The following is an 8,958-nucleotide window of genomic DNA, read 5'->3' on the forward strand; positions in this document are numbered from 1 at the left end:
ATGTCGCTTTCGAGAACGCCAAACACTAGTTCTAGGCCACCTAGTGGACAAAGAGGGCATAAGACCTGATCCAGCAAAAACTGCTGCGGCCGAAGCCTTTCAGCAACTTCGCTCAGTAAAAGAGCTACGAAGCTTCTTGGGCCTGTGCTCATACTTCCGTCGGTTTATTCCCGGATTTGCTCACATCGCGCATCCATTGACGTGTCTGCTTCAGAAAGGCGTTCAATTTGACTGGACCCCAGAATGTGCGTGTGCTTTTCGTGAATTGAAGTTCCGTTTGACGTCCCATCCAGTTCTCAAACACTTCGATCCCTTGGCTCCCACTGAACTGCACACGGATGCTAGCGGTATTGGTGTCGGCGCAGTTCTTATTCAACGCTTCGACACCAAAAAACACGTCGTAGCGTACGCCAGTAGCTCTCTGAGCAAGCCCGAGCGCAATTACATCGTCACAGAACAAGAATGTCTCGCGGTGAGTTTCGCAGTACAGCGCTTTCGGTCATACTTGTACGGACGCCCTTTCACCATCGTCACAGACCATCACTCGCTGTGCTGGCTCGTCAATCTGCGCGATTCATCTGGTAGGCTTGCACGTTGGACACTCCGTCTACAGGAGTACGACTTCACCATTTCCTATAAAAGCGGTCGACGGCACTCCGACGCCGACTGCCTGTCGAGGCTACCGCTTCCCACGACGGACTGTGACGAGGGCAACTTTGACCACTACATCGTAGCCTTGGAGCCAGCATTTCCTGATCTCAATACCTTTAAGACTGAGCGGCAAAACGACGTCACTTTAAAACTGCTTGCTGCCAAACAGAAATCAGCAGCCAATCGTTATTGCACACGTGATGGTCTTCTGTACAAGAAGAACTATTCTCCCACAGGCTCACCATATCTCCTCGTGGTCCCGAAAAGTCTACGCACTTCCATCTTGCGGGCTATGCATGACGAACCAACCTCCGGTCATTTGGGAGCAGCTAGAACACTTTTCCGTCTTCAAGAACGATTTTACTGGCCTAATATGCGTCAGACGACACAACAGTACGTGTCTAGCTGCAACGAATGTCAACGTCGCAAACGTCCCACAAGTCCTCCTCCTGGTAGATTACACCCTGTGCCACCCCCAAGGACTCCATTCGAGCAAGTCGGGATCGACCTTCTCGGCCCGTTTCCACGGTCCTCCAGTGGAAATCGTTGGATCGTAGTGTGCACTGACCACCTGACACGCTACTGTGAGACGGCCGCAATACCATCGGCTACTGCAGCCGACGTGTGCGTTTTCTTACTACGTTTTATCATCCTTCGACACGGGCCTCCTAAAGTCGTTATTAGCGATCGCGGGCGACAGTTTACTGCAGATGTGGTTGAAGAGATGCTTCGCCTGTGTTGTTCAAGTTTTCGACACTCTACGCCGTACCATCCACAAACAAACGGCCTTACGGAACGCACCAACAGAACTCTCACGAACATGTTGTCCATGTACGTGTCGACGGATCATAAGAACTGGGACAGCGTTCTACCTTTCGTAACTTATGCATTTAACACCGCCCAGCACGAAACTACCGGCTACAGCCCCTTCTTTCTTCTTTACGCTCGGCCGCCACGTTATACCCTCAATACGATCTTCCCATTTCTGAACCACGATGATGCCTGCATATCGGAGACAATCTGTCGTGCAGAAGAAGCCCGCCGCCTTGCTTATTTGCGCACTCTTGCTTCACAAGATCGCTCGAAGGCACGTTACGACCGCCGACACCGACACGTCACATATGATCCCGGTGACTTAGTGTGGATGTGGACGCCTACCAGAAAACGTGGGTTGTGCAAAAAACTACTGGCGCACTATGTTGGTCCTTACGTTGTGTTAGATCGTATAAGCGAAATGACATACCGCATAGCACGTCTCCTTTCATATGGTCGACGGTCTTCAAAGACTGAAGTGACTCATGTTGCCCGCTTGAAGCCCTGCACCACTCGAGATGCTGTTTGACTTGCCCGGTGGGCTTCTTCTACGTGGGGGGATGTGTTACAAGCGCGAAAGCCTTGTATGATTTGGGTATGTGCCGCAAGCAGTAGTGGGACACGGAGTACGAGGGGGGCAGAAGAAGACGTTCTCCTAGCGATAGCAGAACCTCGGCTGGCGCCCAAGACCGTCGGTTGCGTCCGAATAAACCCTCTTTTCACGGAGAGTTACCTGTAACAATATATATATATATATATATATATATATATATATATATATATATATATATATATATATATATATATATATATATATATATATATATACAGGGAGCCTCAGCTATCGTTAGCCAGAGTTTAAAAATACTCCGACGCACCCTAAGACGATGCGACCAAATACATTTTTCTTACCATCGTATGGAGTGAGTCAGGCTATTCTTGTGTTCCGAATAATTGCTTATTAGTCAAGTATAATTAATTAACTTCCGAAGCAACAAAGTTAGGCAAGTAATTCCTATAGAAAAGAAGTAGACTGGTCTGTCAAACGCACAATTAAAAAGTTTCTAACTTTCTATCTATTCATAATTGGCGTTTTCCAAATTACTGCAGATGCCCACGAAATCAAAAAAAAAAAAAACCACGTGACATACGCGCTTGCGCGCCGCGATTGCAGTGCTCTCAAACTTCTCTCGTACGAACGAACATCGCATTTAGCCGGGTGTACCGCCGCTTAAAAGCGAAATGGCTGTGAAGCAGGAGGTGGTCGTGCGATCGAAATCATCAACCGTTATCGCTCGCGCTGCATAAAGCGATTGACAGGCGCGGCAGTTCCGGAAAGCGACAAACTCATGTGTCGGCTGTTGAAGCGAAGTTCTTTCGAATGCGATGCCTTATTCACACGAAGAAAAAGCAGACATTGTTCTTGCCCTAGGTGCTGCAGGAGGACAGAGACGGCAGGCTGCAAGAATATTTCGCAGCTGGAACCCTGGCACGCGACCTAGCCTGATGACCTTAGTGAATAATTATGAGTCATTGAAGCAAAACTTGGCTGCTTTGTAAGGAAGCGGCAAAGAGCTTCACCAATAAGTGACGAGCTGCGCTCCAATGTGTTGGCGTATATGGCGACGAAGCCACACGCTAGCAGACGTAGCGTGAGCGCGGCGACTGGAGTGTCCAAATCAACTGTCTGGATGAGCAGCTGGACTGCACCCCTATCATCTGCAGTTGCATCAATGCCTGGAGCCCAGGGATATTCAAAACAGACTCGACTTCGCGAATTGGATTTTGATTCAAGTGGAACAGGATAGTGACTTTCTAGGCAAGATACTCTGGACTAACGAGGCCACTTTTTCCCGAAATTCTCAAGTAAATGCCCACCATGCACACTACTGGAGTGACCGAAATCCATACTGGCTCGGAAAATCCCGCCACCAATATCAATGGTCTTTTAGCGTTTGGTGTGGCGTACATGACAGCAAAATCATTGGCCCGTTATTTTTGGACAACACGCTGACCGGCCGGAGGTACGTAAGTGAGATTCTTAAAGGGCCTGTTGAAGACTTCTACTGCGACATGCCGCTGGCTCGGCTTGGCGCGATGTGGTATCAGAATGACGGGGCGCCAGCCCACAGATTTAGCGAAGCCCGCGCATGGCTTGATCTGAACTTCCCAGGGCAGTGGATTGGGAGAAACGGGCCCGTTCAGTGCCCGGCAAGGTCACCCGACCTTAACCCTCTTGACTTTTTTTTTTGTGGGGCTACATTAAGGATCGCGTATACAACACGGAAACGACGACCCCAGAAGACTTACAGGAGAGGATAACTGAAGTATGCCACGACATTTCACCGATCGTACTCAAAGCAGCGACAGCAAACTTGCTCAAAAGGTCCCAGTGTTGTATCGCAACACAAGGTGACCTCTTCGAGTTCGTGTTGTGAAAGCGCATGTCGCCAAATAAACATGACATCAATAAAAAAAAAACAGTCTATGGCCATTGAGGTCTCCGTTATTCCGCCATTGTCAGCGTTTTGAAAAAGTTTTTTGGGGCATATTTATTGTCCTTACAGCCATCGCGAAATGACGCAACCTTTCCTTACGGCAGCGCAAACGATACTCGCTGCGACTGCAGTGCTTATTGCAATCATGAACTGCCGCGAGGGAAGCGATATCGCTGGCGTAAATCACACAACCAACGTCTTCGCCTTCGACATGTCGTCTATTAAGCGGTGGTACACCCGGCTAAATGCGATGTTCGTACGCGCGAAGTTTGAGAGCACTGCAATCGCGGTGCGCAAGCGCGTATGTCACGTTGTTGTTTTTTTAAAGCGAAGCTTTGTACCTCTACCAGCCAAGGGTTCTGTCGTGTCCGTCGTTGTAATCAAAAAACGATCCCGACGAACCGCTAACAATTGCAGTATAGCTTACTTGAATTCAGGCATTCAGCGTACAACTGAGCACTCGTTTTCGCAAGAAAACCACAAAAACAAGCTTCAAAGTGATGAGCCAACATGATGGATGATAAGGGCTGCGGGCAAACAACGGAAACAGGCTCGGCGCTGTCCGTAAGATTAGATTGCAGCTGTTGCAAAGCTTATGCAGCTGCTTGAAAGAGGGTTGACGTCATTCGAAACCCTTCCAGCCTAGTAACTGCTTCGGTTCATTTTCTAGACTATCCCACTATGGGGTAGTCTAGTAGTGTATATCACACCGATCATAAAGCAGTAGTGAACATTGTTGTGAAGTAAATAATAATAAAGGCCGTAGTTAAAGTTACGTTGTAGTGTGTGAAATATCAAGTGCGCCGCAGTCACCGTGAGGGTGGCGTAAAAGCTTCGCTTTCCAACCACCTTCACAGTATGGATTGGCGGGCAATTTTTTTGTATTTCGCGGCCATCTGCAGTAATCTGGAAAGCACCAATTATGAATAGCTATAAAGTTAGAAACTTTTTAATTGGGCGTTTCACAGACAAGTCTACTTCTTTTCTATACGAATTACTTGCCTACATTGTTGCTTCGGAAGTTAATTAATTAATCTTGACTAATTAACGAATTAATCGGAACACAAAAAATAATCTGACTCACTCCATACCTTGGTAAGAAAAATGCATTTAGTCGCATCGTCTTAGGGCGCATCGGAGTATTTTTAAACCCCGGCTAAACATAGCTGAGACACCCTGTATATACTGTACAGTGCTCACTGATTGAAACGCGACAATTTAGGCCTAACCAATGTGCATGCTTTTGTTTCCACCGTCGGTAGTTTGTGTGACATCGGCGCAATCTCGACTCGTACGCTTAGATCAGAGTCCGCGTCACCTTTCGTGACCAGATTCGAAGCAACATGGCATGGTACTCTCGAGCAATTGCACAAAGGAGTCTTCTACCCAAATTTGCCTGTCGCGTTTCAATCCGTGAGCACTGTACATGTGTACAGTATATACAGCGCTTATATAGCCCTTGTGCACCGCAGCGCCCCTAAGTACGGACGAGAGAGAGAGAGAGCGCGCGTCGGGAACGAGAGGGAGAGATAGAAAGAGAGCACAGCTGCGCCTCTAGCGGGAGCGGCGAGTACTAGCGTGGTTACGACGGCGCGACGAGGAACAAGGCTCGACCCTAAGGAGCTTCGCCCCTAAATCTTGCTGTGGCATAGCTCAGCCAACCCTGGATATGCAAAGCGAAAGCTTGTTTTTTTTTTTCATCCAAAGCCAGCCATTGTCTACGGTTGGGTCCAGCTGTCGCCGGCGTTTTGCGAACCGAACGGCTCGCTCTTCCTCAGTTGCCGACGCTAGCTTCGCGCGCTTCGCACTCCGGACCCTCTGCAGTGGGCTTCTTCGATTTTCGGAGTTCTGGGAGCTGTTGTGTCTGGCGGTCCTTCGGGACACAGGAGGCCGGCGCCAACTCAGACGCGCCAACTTGGCGCCCCTTTCTCGCGGCCGAGAATTGTCACCTGGGACTGAGGGATTAGCAGTTGGTCTCCGGGCTACCTCATGCGTGGCTAAACGGCAGCGTCGCCCCTTGGTGCGGTCCCGTGAATTACCAGCGCCGCCCGAACCACGACGACGCTACGCCGACTGCTGCCTTTCGAGACAGCCACCGCCCTACCTGGTTCCGCGAACTGACCGCTATGGAGAGGCGAATCTTGAAAGGGGCCCGTGTCTGGCAATCCCGGGGGAACGACATCAACGTTCGGCTCCCAAGGTGTCAACCGCTGCCTGTGTTCGGGGGCGACCTAACAAGATTGGAGGCGGAGCCCGGCGGGAAACGACGACACATCACGTGCGGGATATGGCCACCTGATCCAAGATGCTGATTGGCTAAAAGAACTACAGTGTGTTCCCTCGTCGAGTGAAAGAGGGAAACGAAAGGGATAAAACAGGGGACTTGAGTGGGACGCTGGAGGCTTGAGGCTTGACCATGTAGAGCACGCTCGACCATGGAGAACGCTCGGAGATGTAAACGCTACCACATGCAAAGATGTTAGCACGTAGACGGCTCCAATATCATGGAGTCCATCTTGTAATATACCATGTACAGTGTATATAAAACAGTTTTCTAATCTCCCTGGATAACTCCTCCTCTCGGCACCTGGCACTGCACCATACATGGAACCCTTCGTGGACCCACGAACCATCACCATTCGCAACAGTGGCTGGCAGCTTAAGGGATCGGCCTGCGTTGGCTACATCGGTGTGGTGAGTGCTACGTGTTTGCTTGTCTTTTCGCCAGACTCATTAGCGCAGGTGACTAAGTCGTTAATGGTGTTTGAGGTTGTTAGTGATTTGTCTCACAGACCAAGAATAGTGTCTCGTGGGCTGAATTACTAGTGGGGAAGAAACACATGGTGCACTGTAAATACGGATAAGTTTGAAATCCAGGAACTCCTCAAAAGTTGTGAGCCGATGGGCACTTTGGTTGTCCCTGCGGTAGGCAAAAGTCAACAATTGGAGCTTTTACAGATGAGGAAGTGAGTGGGGAGAAGGCCGGAGAGGCCAGGAAAATTGTTCGTAAGCGAAGAGAGGAAATTCTGCAATCTCCCAAAGTAGCAGCGATAAGGACGGGCTTAGTGCCGGAGTTTGCGCTTCATGTCGCCAGAACTCTCTAGTACAAGTAGGTAGTTGCTAGGAGAGTAACTTTGTGTTTTCTGGCGGGCACCATTTTGGGAAATTCACCTTCTTTAAATAGCGAATTTTAGGAAGGGGGAATTTTGAAGGCAAACGAGATCGCTATGGAGAAATTCAGAGTGCAGGACCTCCTTCTAATTTGCGAGGAGTTGGGCATTTCGGTCGACTCCGCAAAAACGAAAAGAAGCGGTTCTCGACGTCATGAAGGTAGAAGAGGTGACGGTCGAGGAAGCTGATGAGGCTTGGGAGACAATTCAGGAAAGAAACCAAAAGGCAGAGGAGTGCAAGAGGCGCGAGCTTGAAGCTGTTGAGAAGCGCGAGAGGCGCGAGCGTGAAGAAGCAGAAAGGCGCAAGCACGATGCCGAAATTCGCGAGAGGCGCGAGCAAGAGGCAGCGCGACGGCAACGCTCTTAGGTTGAAAGAGCTCGAACGGGAAAATCAGATGCTCAGAGGGCGGACAGCGCGACGCCAGCTCCACACTTTCGAGACAGACGAGGGTATTGTTAATTTCCTCGCCGGTTTGAACGAGTGTGTGAGAAAGAGGGTGTCAGCCGGGACTTGTGGGCCGAGCGATTAGGAGCACTTCTCCCGTTTAGTGTCGCCGCGTGTTTTATGCATTGTTTGTCCGAGGAGAAAGCGCGCGACTACGACAGGGCTAAGAGGGCTTTGTTCAGGCGCTTTGGTGTAGCATGGCAGGCCGACTTCGAAGGCCCAAAAGACAGTGACAAAGCCGAGCCTGTCGAAGGTAACATTAGCACTGAGATGACTAGTGTAGAAAGCTTTGGAAAGGTGTGATGCAAGTGGCACACACACAAAGCGAAGAGAGCGGGGGACCACCCGAACCAGAAACGGAAGGCCCTTAGGCCAAGTGCGTACGGCGGCGGCAATTTCGGCCAGCCTGCCAGACAAGGTCACGCATTGCTTCTCGAATAGGTCGGAGCAAATGCTGAGGGAACCGGGAAAATCAATCTCCAGCAAGGGAGCTTTCAGGGCAAAAGCACGTGAGGAGACTCAGAGGACTGATAGGCTTATTCCCTATTGAGCAGCGGTCACAGGACCATGGAGCGATTCCAGAGGCAGCTGTAAGCAGTGATGAGTTAGACGTGTTAGTAGCCGGAAGCGAGGTGAATGCGGTCACCGAAGAGAGTGGTGGTTTTCCCGCCCTAGAACCAGGGGCCGACTTCGAAGGCCAAGATGGCAGTGACAAAGATTGTTCAGACAGCGCTGAGAGGGCTGTGGTTGCCCGTCGTTAACGGAAATAGTCACAAGCGCGAAGAAGCACTTGTTCCGCCGTTTAGCGAGGCTGTTTCGGAAGCAAGGGCCGACTTCGAAGGCCAGCGAGAAGTTTTGCATGCTATCGACGGCAGTGATGGAGCTAGGCCAGCTGAAGATAGACTTGATGACGAGCTAACATGCTCAAAGATCAAATCTGGTTATGCTCTATTATAACGGCAGTCGCACTGTGAAACCAAAAAGGGTAACGAAATTTCAAGTGCGTGTGCCGATGCCGCAGGCTCTGCGAAGCATGCCAAACGAAAAAGGCGTAAGCGCAGGACGAGAAAAAGCGAACGCGGTGGAGGCGCTTAGAGTCAAACTTGCGAAGCGCCAAGGCGACATTAGTAGATGTGCTAAGGTCCGATCCAGCCAGAGACGGTGAAAAAGCAACGGAGGGACAAACCCCAAGCTTAGGCGTTTCCTAAGATCGGGGATCGGCATGACACGCGTCGCGAAACGGAGAGTTTCCCGAAGACTCAGGTGTAGTGACCGTCACCTGACCGCAACGCGTAAAGTGCACTGTAGACAGAGGGATGGCAACTGTCGCCTAACCGCCTCGCGTACAGCGCATTGTAAGCAGAGGGACAAGGGGAAACGT

The sequence above is a fragment of the Dermacentor silvarum genome, chromosome 7 (assembly GCF_013339745.2).
Source record: "Dermacentor silvarum isolate Dsil-2018 chromosome 7, BIME_Dsil_1.4, whole genome shotgun sequence".
NCBI classification, from domain to species: Eukaryota; Metazoa; Arthropoda; class Arachnida; order Ixodida; family Ixodidae; genus Dermacentor; species Dermacentor silvarum.